The following is an 18,717-nucleotide window of genomic DNA, read 5'->3' as shown; positions in this document are numbered from 1 at the left end:
CAAACCCACCAGTGGCTCCATGGGAGAAAGATGTTGAAGTCTGCTTCCATAAGTATTATAGCCTTGGAAAACCTATAGGGCAGTTCTACTCTGTCCTATAGGGTTACTATGAGTCAGAATCTACCAACAGCAACAGATTTTGTTTTGTTTTTTTTGGTTCATTGCACCATCTTGGGAATTTGTAGTTGTAAAAGAACCTAAGCATTAGACCGGGGATGGATAAAACTGGTGCTTTCTCAGCAGAATTCTAATATGAAGAAATGTGCCCAAGGCCAAGTGGGTTAAGGAATGGAATGGATAATTAAGGCTAAATTTGAGAACTTTTTTTAGGCAGGGAAAAGTTTACAGAATCCCACAGATGATTTTTTCCAAAGCTATTTGAAAAGCACACTATGTAATCCCTTTGAGAGGTCCTCATATCTCCATCATTTTTTGGTATTTTTGTACCTTGTGTGAATCTATTACCTAAGTCAGCATCGTCTGACCTGCAGTGTGACAAATGAGTTACAATAATTGCTTCCTATTAGAACAACTTTTTTAAATTGTGCTTTAGTAGAACAAACTAGTTCCTCATTAAACAGTTAGTACACATACTGTTTTATGACATTGGTTAACAACCCCACGACACATCAACACCCTCCCTTCTCAACCTTGGGTTCCCTATTATCAGCTTTCCTGTCCCCTCCTGCTTTCTAGTCCTTGCCCCTGGGCTGTGGTGCCCCGTTAGTCTTGTTTTGTTTTATAGGCCTGTCTAATCTTTGGCTGAAGAGTGAACCTCCGGGAGCCACTTCATTACTGAGATAAAATGGTGCCTGGGGGCCACATTCTCAAGGTTTTTCCGGTCTCTGTCAGGCCAGTAAGTCTGGTCTTTTTTTGTGAGTTAAAATTTTGTTCTACAATTTTCTCTAGCTCTGTCCGGGACCCTCTATTGTGATCCCTGTCAGAGCAGTCAGTGGTAGTAGCCAGACACCATCTAGTTGTACTGGACTCACATGTGATCCATTAGTTCTTTGAACTAATCTTTCCCTTGTGTCTTTAGTTTTCTTCATTCTCCCTTGCTCCCAACAGGGTGAGACCAGTGGAGTATCTTAGATGGCTGCTTACAATGTTTTAAGACCCTAAACACCACTCACCAAAGTAGAATGTAGAACATTTTCTTTATAAACTATGTTATGCCAATTGAGCTATATGTCCCTGAAGACCATGGTCTCCATAGCCCTCAGCTGAGCAGTTCTGTCCCTCAGGGAGTTTGAATGCATCTCTGGAGTTTCCATGACCTTGCCTCCTACAAGTTGTGCTGGCTTCCTCAGTATTGTGTACTGTCTTACCCTTCACCAAAGTTACCACTTACCTATTGTCTATTTAGTGTTTTTCCATCTCCACCCCTCTGCTCCCTCATAACCATCAAAAATATTTTCTTTTTGTGTGTAAACCTTTTCATAAATTTTTACAGTAGTTGTCTCATACAATATTTGACCTTTTGTGATTGACTTATTTCACTCAGCATAATGCCCTCCAGATTCATTCATGTCATGAGGTGATTCGCAGATTCATCATTGTTCTTTATCGTTGCATAATACTCCATTGTGTGTATGTACCATAGTTTGTTTATCCATTCATCTGTTAATGGGCATTTAGGTTGTTTCCATCTTTTTGCTATACAATGCTGCAATGAACATGGGTGTGCCTATGTCTATTTGTGTGTTGGTTCTTATTTCTCTAGGATATTAGAATAACTTTTCAATGTTTAGATGTAATAATTTCACAACTCCTACGTTTTACTAGACACAGGTGCCTTTTTTGTGATGCAAGTACATACATGTTCAATTTATGAACATTTTATTTTCAGCTCTGCTCAGAAAACATCCCTATCTAGGCTGACTCATTTTGGTAGGAACAAGAATTTCACATACCAAGGTGAACAGAGAAGTGGGTAGTGACTGTGTACCAATGAAAGCATTTAATAATTGATTTAATAGGAGTGTACCGGAATCAGGAGCCCTGGTGGCGCAGTGGTTAAAGAACTTGGCTGCTAACTAAAAGGTCAGTGGTTCAAACCTGCCAGCCACTCCATGGGAGAAAAATGTGGCAGTCTGCTTCTGAAGAGATTTGCAGCCTTGAAAACCCAATGAGGCAGTTCTACTCTGTCCCATAGGGTCGCTGTGAGTTGGAATAGACTCAAGGGCAGTGGGTTTGGTTGGTCTGGTGGGTACCAGGATCTGCTTTTGTTAAAGCCTTCTCTGTACCTCATAAAGTGGTAAGGTTTCAGGATGGAATGAATATTGTTGGTATAACTTTTACAAGAGCTCTGACTCTGCTGCTATTTCTTCTATAAGTTTACGTACCCTGAAAGTGCTGCAAGTTTAAAATCACACCATTCCCTTCAACTATTAAAATAATATGGAAACATGCTTGGTTCATAACTCATATGAATGTGATGCCTTGGTTCAAGAAAGAAAAAAAAATTCTATATTTTAAACCCCAGTTTTGAAAAAACTAGCTGTTTTTCTGAAAGGGCCATACAAATGAAATTGCCAGGAGTGCAGGGAAATGTAGAACTGAGATAACAACTTGCCCAGAGGGCAAGAGGAGTAACTTGAGCAATTTAATGGAGGATGCTTTTACCTGAAGTACACAATCTGATGCATTTGAACAGTTACTAGATTGTCCTGAAGGGTGGAGGAGGGGGGACATCAGAGCCCTCAAACAGGAACTGAGATACTGTTTCAGGCCACACAGGGATGGTGGATGGAGTGGAGGTGAGAGTGCCGACTCGGTGGAATCCAGATGAAGCTCTTTATACAAGGGTCTTGGCAAACCCGGAGAGTCAATCAAACACTCACAGCTCCTTGCTTCATCTGGAATTGGAGGGAACGACATCCCATTTTACTTGCAATCATGTATATCACATTAGTTTTCTATTGCTGCATTACAAATATAGCTGCTTAAAATAACAAACATTATCTCGGTTTCTGTAAGTCAGGAATGCAGGCAGGGCTTAGCTGGGTATTTCTGCATAAAAGATCACTCACAGGCGGTAATCAAGGTGTCAGCCAGGACTGTGGTTTCATCTGGAGACTTGACTGAGATCCATCTCTAAGCTCACTTTCGTGGCTGTTGGCAGGCCCCAGGTCATCTCGGAGTATTGCCTGGTGACATCAGTCCCTTGCCATGTGGGCCTTTTCTTAGGCAGTTCACAACATGGCAGCTGTCCTCATAAAAAGGCAGAGAAAGAGAGAGTGAGGGAGATGAATGTTTGTCTTTTTGTAGCCTAATCTTGGCAGTGCATCCTATCACTTTTGCCATATTATATGTCTTAGAGGCCAATCACTTGTCAGCCCACACTCAAGGGGAGGGGATTACACAAAGGTGTGAATACCAGGAGGTGGGGATCATGGGGCCATCCCAGAGGCTGTCTACCACATATATGAAGGATGTATATTTCCTGTGACACAGTGGCTGCAACAATGGGCTCAAGCATAACAATGACTGTGAGGATGGCGCAGGACTGGGCGGTGTTTCGTTCTGTTGTACATAAGGTCACTATGAGTTGGAATTGACTCAGTGGCACCTAACAACAACAACATCAGCAGTCTCGGAGTCTCTCACCTAGGTTGCTAACTGAAAGGTTGGAAGTTTGAGTCCACCCAGAGGTTCCTTGGAAGAAAGCCCTGGCCATCTATTTCTGAAAAATCAGCCATTGAAAATCCCATGGAGTACAGTTCTACTGTGACATATATGGGGGTCGCCATGAGTTGGAATTGACTGAGGGCAACTGATACTGGTATCACCAATCCCAGGAAGGGATTTGTAGTTTTTTGTAGAATTAAATAGCTCTGGCAGCAATCACCCCTGCCCAAGGATTAAGAGACAGCTGAATTTGACACCTAGAAAGCCCCACATTTGAATTCTTTCCGTAATTTAGTAAACTAAGTCAGCTAATTGACTCATTGCTATAGTTTTTGCCATATCAGGACAGCCCTGTAGCCTACTTTGTCCAGCTTACAGTTCAAAGCTAGTGGCCACAGGGATTCTTTCTAACTGCACAATAAATAGAATGGAGTCCCACTTCACATTCAAATTTGTGACTCCTCCATATTCAAGATAGTCGCCTGGCCCCCTTCATGGCAATCTGTCCTGGGCTAGTGGAAAGACCTAGTTCTGGGTGTGAAGCTACATCTAACCTGACACTTCCCTACTACCCTGCTGTCTTAGTCACCTAGTGCTGCTATACCAGAAATACCACAAGTGGATGACTTTAACAAACAAATTTATTCTCTCACAGTCTAGTAGACTAGAAGTCCAAATTCAGGACGCCTGCTCCAGATGAAGCCTTTCTCTCTCCGTTGGCTCTGAAGGAAGGTCCTTGTCATTGATCTTCCCCCGGTATAGGAGCTTCTCTGCACAGGGACCCCGGGTCCAAAGGAAGCGCTCTACTCCTGACACTACTTTCTTGGTGGTATGAGGTCCCCATGTCTCTCTACTCACTTCTTTAAATCTCAGAAGAGACTGACTTAAAACACAACGTAATCTTGTAGATTGAGTCCTCCTCATTAACATAACTGCCTCTAATCCTGCCTCATTAACATTATAGAGGTAGGATTTACAACAGGTAGGGAAATCATATCAAATGATGAAGTGGTGGACAATCACACAGTACTGGGAATCATGGACTAGCCAAGCTGACACATATTTTGGGGGGACACAATTCAATCCATAACACCTGCCCTCCTTTCTCCGCAGTCAGGAGGAATGTGACAAAGCTAAGGGCACTTGATAAACCCTTTCCCCACTCACAGCATAATTAATTTCAACTCATAACGTCTCTTTCTCATTAAAAAGTGGATGCATGTGGCTGGGGAGGCAGGCTCAGACAGGCCTTCGGACCTGCAATCACCCTTCAAGCCTCGTCACCCTCCCCACAAACGTCATGCTCCAGTTCCTGCTTGGATTTACTTTTGGCAACATCTTTGGAATATATCTGGCTTAGAACTATGACATACCAAACCTGGCCAAAAAACTTAAAGAAATTAAGGACTTTGAGGCCAAGAAGAAGCTGCCTACTTCATATAGTGACTCCACTGCCTGTGGATACACTGATCCAGCTGTTCCTGAGGGCTGCCTCACCTTGGAATGAAAGCAGCAGCCTCCTCGAGGATATACTTTGCTGGACCCTGAGTTGCCTTAGAGCAAAAATGGAGCCACCAGTTAAGAGCTAGCTCCCTGTAACTTCCTCACATCCTCACTCCTCCCCACCCTTTTTCAGATGCTTGAGGGATCCTGAGACTGAATTATGGTGCTAGATTAGTAAACATGACCTTCAATTAGTAGTCTGCACTTTGGGATTTCTACTACCTTTTTCCAAAAGAAAATTTGATGAGTTTTGTATAGCTGATCAGATACAAATAATGCTAATTTCACAATTACAGCAGTTATAATAGGTGCTTGGTAACCGTTTGGTAATAAATGATGTTACTTCAGGGAAATTAAAATTAAAAAAGGGGTCACATGCTTTTTAGTCATTCCCTCTTTTTTACCTTTTGTTTCTATGGGTGGTACAAAGCATTGCGCACTGGACTACTAAAGGAAATTTTGGTGGTTCAAACACACCTAGAGGTGTCTCAGAAGTAAGACCTGGCAAATTGCTTCCGAAAGGTTACAGCCTTGAAAGTCCTACAGAATGCAGTTCTACCCTGAACACATTGGGTCACCATGAGTTAGAATCAACTCAACAGCAACAACAACCTGTTATTTTCCTTTTGGGCCTCAAAAAATGAAATAAAATATGACCTTTACTAAGATTGTAGTAGCAAAGAAGTGCTAGTGATACACTTTTACTAACTTTTTATTTTGAAATAAATTTAAACTTACAGAGAAGTTGCAAAAGTAGTATAGACAGTTCCAATTTACCCCTTACTCAGCTTTCCCTGATGTTACTTTATATAACCATTAAAAAACAAACCTGTTGCCATCGAGTTGATTCTGACTCATAGCAACCCTACAGGACAGAGTAGAACTGCCCCATAGAGTTTCCAAGGAGTGCCTGGTAGATTTGAACTGCTGATCTTTTGGTTAGCAGACATAGCTCTGAACCACTACGCCACCGGGGTTTCCATATAACCATAGTACAATGATAAAAAAAAAAACTAACAAATTAACATTGGTCTGAACTACTGACTTTATCAATGTTTCATTAATTTTTCCACTTATGTCCTTTTTGTATTCTAGAATCCAACCCAGGATCCCATGTTGCATTTAGTTGTCATATCTTCTCTATTAGTTTTCTATGCTATGTAATATATTACTACAAATTCAGCAGCTTAAAGCAACATGTATTTGTTATCTCACAGTTTATGTGGATCAGAATTTATGGCTTTGGGTCCTTTGCTTAGGGTCTCACAAGGCTGCAATCAACCCGCCAGGACTGGGTTCTCATCTAATGGTTCAAATGGGAAAAGATCTGCTTCCACGCTTCCTCAGGTTGTTGCCAGAATTCATTTCCTTGAGTCCGTAGGGTTTGTGGAAGCTTCTATCCATTGGATAGAAAAAAGTCACAGGTCCTATTCACACTCAAGAGGAGGAGATTGCACAAAGGCAAGAATATCAGGAAAAGGGATCATGAGGACCATCTTAAAGTCTGTCCACCACACATCCTTCCACTAAAATAAATAAATAAATAAACCCATTGCCTTCAAGTTGATTCTGACACGTAGCGACCCTATAGGACAGAGTAGAACTGCCCCATAGAGTTTCCAAGGAGTGCCTGGTGGATTCAAACTGCCAACCTTTTGGTTAGCAGCTGTAGCTCTTAACCACTATGGCACCAGGGTTTTCCGCACATCCTTAGTCTCCTTCAATCTGTGATAGTTCCTCAGTTTGTCCTTGTATTTCACGACACTGACCGTTTTGAAGAGTAATGGTTATTTTATAGAATGTCCTCAGGTTGAGTTTGTCTAATGTTTGTTGTGATAGGATTGAGGTTCTGCATTTTTTTGGCAAGAATACCATAGAGTTATGCGTTCTTACCTGTGCATCATATCAGGAAGTACATGATGCTGATATGTTTTTATACTTGATATGTTAACCTAGATCACATGGTTAAGGTTGTTTCTGGGAGATTTCTCCATTTTAAAGTTAATTTTCTTCTAATTAATAAATATTTTGGAAGAGATATTGAAACTATCTAAATAACCTTTTTCTTCTTGAACTTTTGTCCACTAGTTTTTGTTTATATCAGTGTTATGAATTGTATTGTGTCCCCACAAAACATGTGTCAACTTGGCTAGGCCATGATTGTCCACCATTTTGTAATCCGATGTGATTATTTGATGAATCCTAAACTCTATGGTGTTAATGAGGCAGGACTCAAATCTACAGGATTAGGTTATATCTCGAGTTTGTCTCTTTTGAGACATAAAAAAGAGAATTGAAGAGAGAGGAGAGGACCTTCATGCCACCAAGAAAGAAGCGCGGGGAGTGGAGTGTGTGCTTTGAACCTGGGGTCCTTGTGCTGAGAAGCTCCTAGACCAGGGAAATATTGATGGTAAGGACCAAGCTGACAGAGAGAGAAAGCCTTCCCCTGGAGCTGGCACTCTGAATTTGGACTTCTGGCCTCCTAGACTGTGAGAGAATAAATTTCGGTTTGTTAGAGCCATCCACTTGTGATATTTCTGTTATAGCAGCACTAGATAACTAAGACAATCAGCATGGACTCATAAATAGGTTGTTTTTTTTTTCTATGCATTATAATTAAACTCAATATGTAATTATCATTATATATTCTGTGGCTTAAATTGGTCCAGCTTTGGCCATTGAGAATTCTTGCAGGCTGACCCTTTTGGCATGCCCTCATTTTTTTGTTTTTATTTTTTTATTTATTGAGCAATTTCTTAATCTGGCACGAGCAGATGCACCAGCCTCATCTTGTATTCTTCCTCCCCTGCCTGGAACCAACCACTTCTCCAAGTAGAACTGGTTCCTTTTATTGGAAAATGATATTTAGAAACCAAGATCTGGGAACTAGGTATTTTCATTGCTACTAGAATGTCATTGCTTTTAGACTCTCTCAGCAGACAGATCTAGTGTCATATACACACACCTATTTCTGTGTCTGTCTATATGCATGTACATAAAAAACTGAGTTCATATCGATATCTCTTGATTCTAATCCAACACCACCAGTTAATTCTAGTATCCCTCATCCTTATTTGTAATTTCTTTCACTGACAGTAAGAAAGTAGGCTGTAATTGTTTGTAATATATTTACTTATTTGTTCAAACCTAGTATAATGTGTTAAAACCTATATAATTGCTTGGCTGCTGACTGAAAGGTCAGCAGTTCCAACCCACCAGTGGCTCCACAGGAGAAAAGACTTAGTAATCTGCTCCCATAAAGATTACAGCCTAGTAAACCTTATGGGGTAGTTCTACTCTGTTCTATAGGGCCACTGTGAGCCAAATATTAATGATATTGTTTGATAATTTCCACATTCAGTTGTGTCACCTTTTCTGGGATTGGACATAAATATGAATCTCTTCCAGTCAGTTGGCCAGGTAGCTGTCTTCCAAATGTCTTGGCATAGACAAGTGAGCACTTCAGCACTGCATCCATTTGTTGAAACATCTCAACTGGTATTCCATCAATTCCTGGAGCCTTGTTTTTTTGCCAATGCCTTCAGTGCAGCCTGGACCTCTTCCTTCAATACCATCAGTTCCTGATCATAACGCTATATGCTACTTTTAAAATGCCTGAACATTGATCAATTCTTTTTGATATAGTGACTCTGTGTGTTCTTCTCATCTTCTTTTGATGCTTTCTGTGTCATTTGATATCTTTCCTATATAATCCTTCAATACTGCAACTCAGGGTTTGAATTTTTTCAATTCTTTCAGCTTGAGAAATGCCGAGCATGTTCTTCCCTTTCGATTTTCTGTCTCCAGGTCTTTGCACATGTCATCATAATACTTTACTTTGTCTTCTTGAGCTGCCCTTTGAAATCTTCTGTTCAGCTCTTTTACTTCATCATTTCTTCCATTTGCTTTAGCTACTTGGCGTACCAGAGCAAGTTTCAGAGTCTCTTCTGACATCCATTCTGGTCTTTTCTTTCTTTCCTGTCTTTTTAATGACCTCTTGCTTCCTTCATGTGTGATGTCCTTGATGTCATTTCACAAGTTGTCTGGCCTTTGGTCATTAGTGTCCAACGTATGAAATCTATTCTTGAGGTGGCATCTAAATTCAGATGAGATGTATTCAAGGTTGTGCTTTGGCTCTTTGGACTTGTTCTAATTTTCTTCAGTTTCAACTTGAACTTGCATATGAGCAGTTGATGGTCTGTTCTGCAGTCAGCCCCTGGCCTTGTTCTGACTCATGATATTGAGCTTTTCTATCACCTCTTTCCACAGATGTCATCCATTTGATTCCTGTGTATTCCATCCGGTGAGGTACACATGTATAGTTGCCATTTATGTTGTTGAAAGAAGGTATTTGCAGTGAAGAAGTCATTGGTCTTGCAAAATTCGATCATGCAATCTCTGACATTGTTTCTATCACCAAGGCCATATTTTCCAACTACTTATCCTTCTTCTTTGATTCCAACTTTCACATTCCAATCGCCATTAATTATCAATGCATCCTGATTGCATGTTTGATCAATTTCAGACTGCAGAAGTTGGTAAAAACTTCAATTTCTTCATCTTTGGCCTTAGTGGTTGGTGCATAAATTTGAATAATAATTGTACTAACTGGACTTCCTTGTAGGTGTATGGATATTGTCCTATCACTGACAGTGTTGCACTTAAGGATAAATCTTACAAAGCTCTTTTTGGCAATGCATGCAGTGCCCGTCCTCTTCAAGTTGTCATTCCCGGCATAGTAGACCATATGATTGCTGATTCAAAATGGTCAATACCAGTCCATTTCAGCTCACTAATGCCTAGGATATTGATGTTTATGCGTTTCATTTCATTTTTGATGATTTCCAATCTTCCTAGATTCTTACTGCATACATTCCATGTTCTGATTATTAATGGATGTTTGCAGCTATTTCTTCTCATTTTGAGTCGTGCCACATCAGCAAATGAAGGCCCCAAAAGCTGGACTCCACCCATGTCATTAAGGTCAGCTCCACTTTGAGGAGCTTTTGAGTACCTTCCAACCTGAGGGACTCATCTTCTGGCACTCTACTGGACAATGTTCTGCTGCTATTCATAAGGTTTTCACTGTCTAATTCTTTTCAGAAGTAGACCACTGGTTCCTTCTTCCTAATCTAAGTCTGGAAGTTCAGCTGAAACCTGTCCACCACAGGTGTGATCCTGCTGGTATTTGAATACCAGTGGCATATCTTCCAGCATCACAGCAACATGCAAGCCACCACAGTACGACAAACTGACAAATGCATGTAAAATATTGCTGAAGATTATTCAAAAGTGGCTGCAGCAGTGTATCAACAGAGAACTGTCAGAAATTCAAGCCAGATTCAGAAGAGGACGTGGAACAAGGGATATCTTTGCTGAGGTCAGATGGATCCTGGCTGAAAGCAGAGAATACCAGAAAGATGTTTACCTGTCTTTTATTGACTATGCAAAGGCATTCAACTGTGCAGATCGTAACAAATTATGGATAACATTGCAAAGAATGGGCATTCCAGAACACTTAATTGTGCTCATGCAGAACCTGTACTTGGATCTAGAGGCAGCCATTTGAACAGAGCAAGGAGATACTGTGTGGTTTAAAGACAGGAGAGGTGTACGTCAGGGTCGTATCCTTTCACCATACTTATTCAATCTGTATGCTGAGCAAAGAATCCGAGAACCTGGACTAAATGGAGAAGAACGCAGCATCAGAATTAAAGGAAGACTCATTAACAACCTGAGTTATGCAGATGACATGACCTTGCTTGCTGAAAGTGAAGAGGACTTGAAGCACTTACTGATGAACATCAGAGACCACAGCCTTCAGTATGGATTACACCTCAACATAAAGAAAACAAAAATCCTCACAACTGGACCAATAAGCAACATCATGATAAATGGAGAAAAAACTGAAGTTGTCAAGGATTTCATTTCACTTGGATCCACAATCAACACCCATGGAAGCTGCAGTCAAAAAATCAAATCTGCTCAAAAGACCCCTTCAAAGTGTTCAAAAACAAAGATGTCATCTTGAAGACTAAGGTGCGCCTGACCCAAGCCGTGGTGTTTTCAGTCGCCTCATATGCATGCAAAAGCTGGATGATGAATAAGGGAAGACTGAAGAAGAATTGACACCTTTTGAACTGTGGTGTTGGTGAAGAATATTGAATATACCATGGACTGCCAAAAGAATGAACAAATCTGTCTTGTAACAAGTACAACCAGAATGCTCCTTAGAACCACAGATGGCGAGACTACTTCTCAGATACTTTGGACATGTTATCAGGAGGGATCAGTTCCTAGAGAAGGAAGGACATCATTCTTGATAAAGTAGAGGGTCAGCGAAAAAGAGGAAGACCCTCAACAAGGTGGATTGACACAGTGGCTGCAACAATGGGATCAAGCATAACAATGTTTGTGAGGATGGTGCAGGACCAGGCAGTGTTTTGTTCTGTTGTACATATAGGGTCGCTATGAGTCAGAACCTACTCGAATACACCTAACAACTACAACATGAGTCATAATCAACTCAAGATGACACGCAACAGCAACAGTATACATGTAGTTTCAGAATTGCTAACCCATACTCCAGTGAAAATCAAATTTTCTAGTCAGAGGACAGTATCTGTGGACAGTTCTTTTTTGTCTTTCGCCTTACAGTATCCAGTCAAAATACTGTTTTTGTTTTTTGTTTTTAAGTAACTTAGGTTATCTTTTCTTTACCATCGCCTTCAGTGTGGCCATGTTATTCATTTATAATACATTGTGTTCATTTGTTATAGTTGGTATTTTATATCGTATGCTCCCCTCATACTGTTTTTTTTAAGTTCATATTCAGTAAAATTACTCTTTGTACTGTACAATTCTGTAAGTCTGACAAACACATGAAGTCAGATATCCACCTCCCCAGTCATAAGAGTCAGAACAGTTTCATTACCCCTAAAATTCCCTCATCCTGCACTTTTGAAATGAAACCCTCCCTCCACACTCAACCACTGGCAACCACTGATCTGTTTTCTCTCCCTGTAGTTTTGCTCTTTTCGAAAATGTTGTTTGGTGGAATCGTGCAGTATATACTCTTTGGGGTTTGGTTTTTATTTTTTTACTTAGCAAAATATTTTTGAGATTTTTCCATGTTGTTGTGTGACCCAATAGTGTGTTCCATTAGGCCTTCACCCTGATTGTTTGAAACCACAGAGTTGGAGCTGGAAGCTGAAAGGGGACATTAAACATACATTCCAGAGTAGATTTTTTCAAGCTCAGCCCCACATTAACTTTAGAGATCATGGCTACAAATGAAATGGATATGACTTCCTTATTTGCCAGATAATGCTTTTTTCTGGTCATGGTGACCAGATGTCAAAAAATTTAAAAGAGAACAACTCTATAAAAGACCCACAAGCAGTCTAGTTGACAACCTAATTAAACAATTGGATGTAAATTATGATGTCACATGGAGCATGAGCAGAAGCAGCAAATGTCATCTGTAATAAAATAATGCAATAAAATAAAATGAGCAAAATTGAAGCAAAGTTAGAAGGAGCAGAAACATTTGGACACAGAATATCATTAAAACTACACCTCAAAGGAAGCATAGATTTAATATGTTCTAAAGTATTATTAATATAAACTACAATAAATAAGATAATCTACAATAATTGGCAACTCTAAAGCTAGCTGAAAGCTACTTGCATGATAGCCTGAAAATGTCACTAATTTTCCATGTTTTGGAGCATCTTCAAATTTTTTTCAGGATTTAAATCATTTCTATTTTATGCTTTTAGAAAATGTGAAATAAATCTACAGTTATACTGAAGTTTTCTATCAGCCTTGAAACCAGGAGTTGTTATAAATGTAAAGGCAGTTCTAGATTACCACGCTTGATTCAGTTCACATTCAGTAGATTTTTTAAAGCATATGCTTAGCACCATATTGTATATTCCACCTGCATCCCTTCATTCAGTTTTCTCAGTGGTCCTAAAAGGTGGTTATTCTATAAGTTGGGACTATTTTGTTCCCAAGGGAAACCACCCAACTCAAATTATCTTAGTCAAAATAAACAGGGCTGGGAAGGGATTTATTGGAAGGCTATTGGAGTAACTCATAGTACCCCAAGAATCTTAGGAACCAGGGAAGTTCTGGGAAACTTGAGGCAGAGACTAGGAATGTGACATTACTAGTTCTCATCCTTCACTTCTTATCATTCTCTGAGGTGTCTCAACATGGTGGGAGACGTGGCTACTAGCAACTCTCGGTTTACATACCGTGCTGACACTTTCTAACTCAGAAGGAGAAGGGCTCATTTCACGGCTCCAACAGAAAAATCCAGGAAAAGGATTCAGATCAGTTCTGTGTAGATCATATACCCATTTCCGGAGCTACCCTAATGTGTTTAGCTTAGGTCCCATGGCCACCCTTAAACATCATCAAGGGGAGACGCATAAAAAAATATGAATCTAGGTCTTCTGACTCCAAGCCTGTGTTCTCTTGGTATTCCCTGTTCACAGCTTTCCAGTGGAGCGGGCCCACTCATGTATCGTACCTCAGGGAGCTGGTGAAAGATCATTGGTGGGTAAGAGCCCTGTTCAGGCTGATCACCCTTGGAAGTAAATACCACCCTCTCCATCCTTACCCAGAGGGACCCTTCAACAACCTACCTCTGATTTAATCCTCCAGGCCACTTTGGTTCTCAGAATGTGATTTGAATTAATTTTGTAGGAAAAAAAGGAGTATAGTTTTACTATTTTAAATAAATAATTCATAAAGTTCAATAGAGTAACTGTATGTAAGATAAATATCCCCAAATCTATAACATTCCTCCCAACCAGGAATGACAGAAGAGGGGTGGGGAGGGAAATTCCATAGGAAGTACTTTAGCAAGATATGTATGAGATCCAAGAAACCAAAAAACCTGGATAAAGAGATATAGCATGTACCAGAAAGGAAACTTAAACTTTATCGCAATTTTTTCCAAATTAGTGTATAATTTATTTATTTTGCTAACAATTCTAATAAAAAGCTCTATAAGATTTTTTAAAAACTCCAGAAAACCAAACCCATTGCTGTTGAGTTGATTCCGACTCATAGTGACCCCTAGGGTTCCCAAGGCTGTAAATCTCTAGGGAAGCAGACTGCCACATCTTTCTCCCACAGAGCCGCTGGTGGGTTCGAACCACTGACCTTTTGATTAGCAGTTGATCGCTTTAACCACTGTGCCACCAGGGCTCCTTTATAAGATTTTAGAGGGCTTTAATAAAATAATTCCGTAATTTGTCTGGAAGGGCAAATGGGCAAAAGGATTCCAAACTAATTGGTAGTAGGACTGCTTCTCACATGGGCTCCATGTGGGTAGTAGCTGCAGACTCAGCAATGGCTAAGGATCCCTGGTGGTACAATGGTTAAGCCCTAGGCTGCTAACCGAAAAGTTGGTAGTTCATACCCACCCAATGACTCCATGGGAGAAAGACCCGGCAATCTGCTCCTGTAAAGGTTGTCATTGTTGTGTGCCATCAAGTCAAGTTCTACTGTGTCACATGGAGTTTCTATGAGTCAAAAATTGACTCCCCAGTGCGTAACAACAATGTCTAGGGGTGGCCACTGCTGGCTAACCTTGTGCATGATTGAGGAAGAACCACAAACCAAGAGAAGAACAGATTAATTATTATTCGGTAAATAGTGTTAGAAAAAATCGGTGTGATGAGACAACAGTTTTTAAATGTGAACTGATTTTCACAGCTAATATTTCCCCCTCCCCCCTTAACTCTCTACCCTTCAAGCAAGATTATTCTGGGCTCAGGTCGGAAAATAGAAAATACAACCAGAGAGTCTTCTGGTTTTGGTGTCCTAAAGCCTAAAGCCCTTAGAGAAATGGAAAGAACTCTGATGAAATAACTTTTAAGAAGAAAAGTCACCAAACATATATTAAAAACCCTCAGCTAGAATTAAAGCTAAGTGATCTCACACAGGAATTCCGAGGGTGGGGTTCAGGAATGTGCATTTTCACGAGCATGGCAGTACATTTTTGTGCACGCTGAAGTTGTTGGCCACACACTGGAATCAGCAATGTTTAACATGTTCTGCCGCAAGCCCCATCCCAGAGGGCAGTAGATTGCTTTGGGGGGAAGGGAGCCCAGGCAACAGATTTTTTTTTTGTCAAGCTTCCCAGATGATTGTAATGATCAGTGAGCTGGGAACCCTTAGCAAAGTTTTTTCCTTCCCCAATGACCCTTTAAGGTAAACATCTTATCACTGTTATGGGATGATTTTTAAGAATATATCCAAGGTTGCCTCCCTAGTGCACATATTTCTTCTCTTTCTGTTTTTCTAAATTTCCTATAAAAAAAATTAAAATGTGTGGGTGAGATATTTAGGCACATATAAATATATAGGCTTATATCTAGGGCCTGTACAAACGAAACCCATTTCCGTTCAGTCAATTCCGACTCATAGCAACCCAATAGGACAGAATAGAACTGCCCCATAGGGTTTCCAAGGCTATAATCTTCAGGAGAGAAAACTGCCACACCTTTCTCACAAGGATTGGCTGGGAAGTTGAAATTGCTGACCTTTAGGCTAGCAGCCGAGTGTTTAACCACTGTGCCACCAGGACTCCTACTCTAGACTTACTGAATGAGAAACTCTGGAGTGGGGACTGGGCCAGCAGTCTGTCTTTCGAGAAGGCTTTGCGTGACTCTGATGCACCCTGAAGTTTGAAACCAATGATTTAAAACATTCTCAAACTTACCTGCACAATGGAATCACAGAGAAACTTTAAAAACTATCGATTCCTGGGACCATTCCCAGAGATTTTGATTTAACTAGGTGTGCAGTTCCCTGGTGGTGTAGTGGTTAAGGGCTAAGTCTGCTAACCAAAGGATTGGCAGTTTGAATCCACCAGATGCTCCTTGGAAACTTCTATGGGGCAGTTCTACTCTGTCCTTGTAGGGACACTGAGTCGGAATCAATCCAGCAGCAATGGGTTTGGTTTTTTCGTTTTGGTACTTCCCCAATGATTATAATGTACAACAAAGTTTGAAAATCTCTGGGGTTTCAAAAGAAGAACTTCGCCTCTTCAAAGAAGAATTGACTTTCTAGACTAAAAGTGAAGGAAAGAAAAACAAATGTGTAATTTTTTCTTTAATGAAGAAAAGATAGGATTTTAAGCATAAAGGAATTTCAAGGTTCAATCATGAGTTTATTTTAGCAGTGTATACAACAATTTTATTTATAAAAGGTAATAGTTCTTGAGTGACAGGAGCCCAAGCAGCAGCACAAGTTGTTCCCATTTCCCTTCCCTTCCCTTCCCTTCCCTTCTCCATTGGACTTCTCAGGCCCCCTACACTGCACGGTCTGGTCCCACCATGTCCCAGAAACAAAAGGGGAGAGCCCTTTGGAGGAGACCAGTGAGGAGAGGCAGGGCACGTAGGAAAAAGACGGTATTTTCTCTGAGTTAGCTGAGGAGGCAAAGCTAAAGGCCAAATATCCAAGCCTAGGACAAAAGCTGAAAGCAAAAAGAACTTGAAGCACTTACTGATGAAGATCAAAGACTACAGCCTTCAGTGTGGATTATACCTCAACAGAAAACAAAAATCCTCACAACTGGACCAATAAGCAAAGTTATAATAAACAGAGAAAAGATTGAAGTTGTCAAGGATTTCATTTTACTTAGACCCATAATTATTGCCCATGGAAGCAGCAGCCAAGAAATCAAACAACATATTGCACTGGGCAAATCTGCTGAAAAAGTCCTCTTTAAAGGGTTGAAAAGTAAAATGTCACTTCGACGACTAAGGTGCACCTGACCCAAGCCATGATATTTTTAGTTACCTCATATGCATATGAAAGCTGGATAATGCATAAGGAAAGCCAAAGAAAAATTGATGGATTTGAATTATGGTGTTGGCAAAGAATATCGAACACACCGTGGACTGCCAGAAGAACCAACAAGTCTGTCTTGGAAGAAGTACAGCCAGAGTGCTCCTTGGAAACAAGGATGGTGAGACTTTATCTCACGTGCTTTCAATATGTTATCGGGGGGACCATTCCCTGGAGAAGGACATCATGCTTGGTAAGGTAGAGTGGTCAGTGAAAAGGAGAAAGACCCTCAAGGAGATGGATTGACACAGTGGCTGCGAAAATGGGCTCAAACATAGCAAGGATTGTGTTTCTTTCTGTTGTACATGGAAGGGCTTTGAGTCAGAATTGGCTCCACCACATCTAACAACAACAAAAACAGGACAAAGGCCCGGAGGCTTCAACTTCCTCATGAAGAGACTCCAGAGAGGGCAAAAGTGCTTTGACTCAGGAGACTACAACATAGCCAAAGCCAAGATGAAGAATAAGCAGCTGCCAAGCGTAGGACCAGATCACAACCAGTGACCACATTCCCACCCCACAGAATCTGCCCCCAAAGAAGTTACCAGCAAGCTTGTAGGTGGCCAAGTTGAATGATACTGCCTGGGCTCCCACCAGATCCTGTGCTGGCTCCTGCCCCTCTCTGCTCTGGCAGCCAGGGGTCAGGAGGTGGCTTGGGCTTAGGCTGGAGAGGCAGAAGTCCCTGCCCATGGGTATTCCGGTGCATGGAGCCCATGGGTTGAGCACTGAGACCTTGAACCTATTTCGTTTTACCTGTCTTCCAAATAACTGCTGGAAGAAATCTCAATGAAATCCTGGCGGTGGGGTTGTGAGGGTAGGTAGGGTCAGAGGCATAGCAAGGAGGGACAGAGGGGAGGACTTGCCCCTGGGTGCAAGTCCACGGAAGTGCTAAACGAGGAGCAGAATCACGTTCCAAGGCTCCACAAATATGAAAGGTGCCTGACTGAGAGGCAGCCAGACAAGAGGGGAGAAGATGGGGGAAGGCATGTCTGCTGATGCATTGCCATTATTAACCTCTATTCATCTTGAAATTGGGGGGAGAGAGGGGCTCGCAATTTAGAGATCGCCCCGAGAACTCATTATCCTAGGTGGGGTGAGGGCTTGGGAGAATATGAATCGGGCTTGGAGTTGATAAAAAACATCATTACTGACTACCTTCCTTCTTAACCAAGTGGCTGGTGTGGGGTGGATATCAAGGGGAGGAAGATGAGGGGTTCTAATCCAGCTCTGTAGAAAATGCCTTGTTTGTTTGGATGTGCCAGGGAACGAGTGTCAGATAAAAGAAAAACTGTCCATCTAAATGTAACAGATGCAGAGGGACTTGGAGAGAGCAGGAGAAAAATGTAGAGCAAATGATAAATTCACAAAAAAGACCAGACTTACTGGGCTGACAGACTGGAGGGACCTCTGAGACTATGGCCCCCAGACACCCTGCTAACTCAGAACTGAAGCCATTCCCAAAGTTCACCTTTCAGCCAAAGTTTAGGCAGGCCAATAAGACTATACTCAAATTTATAAACGAAGCACTAAGGCCAAAGATGAAGAAACTGAAGATTTTTATCAGCTTCTGCAGTCTGAAATTGATCGAACATGCAGTCAGGATGCACTGATAATTACTGGTGATTGGAATGGGAAAGTTGGAATCAAAGAAGAAGGATCAGTAGTTGGAAAATATGGCCTTGGTGATAGAAACAATGCCAGAGATAGAATGAT

General features: G+C 41.1%; 2 pseudogenes; both read left to right on the top strand.

The window, feature by feature from the left end:
* Positions 1-4,930: 4,930 nt before the first annotated feature.
* LOC100659989 (short transmembrane mitochondrial protein 1-like) lies at positions 4,931-5,137 on the top strand (annotated as a pseudogene).
* Positions 5,138-16,490: 11,353 nt separating this feature from the next.
* Positions 16,491-17,580, top strand: LOC100661426 (alpha-endosulfine-like; annotated as a pseudogene).
* Positions 17,581-18,717: the final 1,137 nt, after the last annotated feature.

The sequence above is a fragment of the Loxodonta africana genome, chromosome 16 (assembly GCF_030014295.1).
Source record: "Loxodonta africana isolate mLoxAfr1 chromosome 16, mLoxAfr1.hap2, whole genome shotgun sequence".
NCBI classification, from domain to species: Eukaryota; Metazoa; Chordata; class Mammalia; order Proboscidea; family Elephantidae; genus Loxodonta; species Loxodonta africana.
Note: the sequence above shows the minus strand (reverse complement) of the source record. Positions and strands in the feature narration are given on the sequence as shown.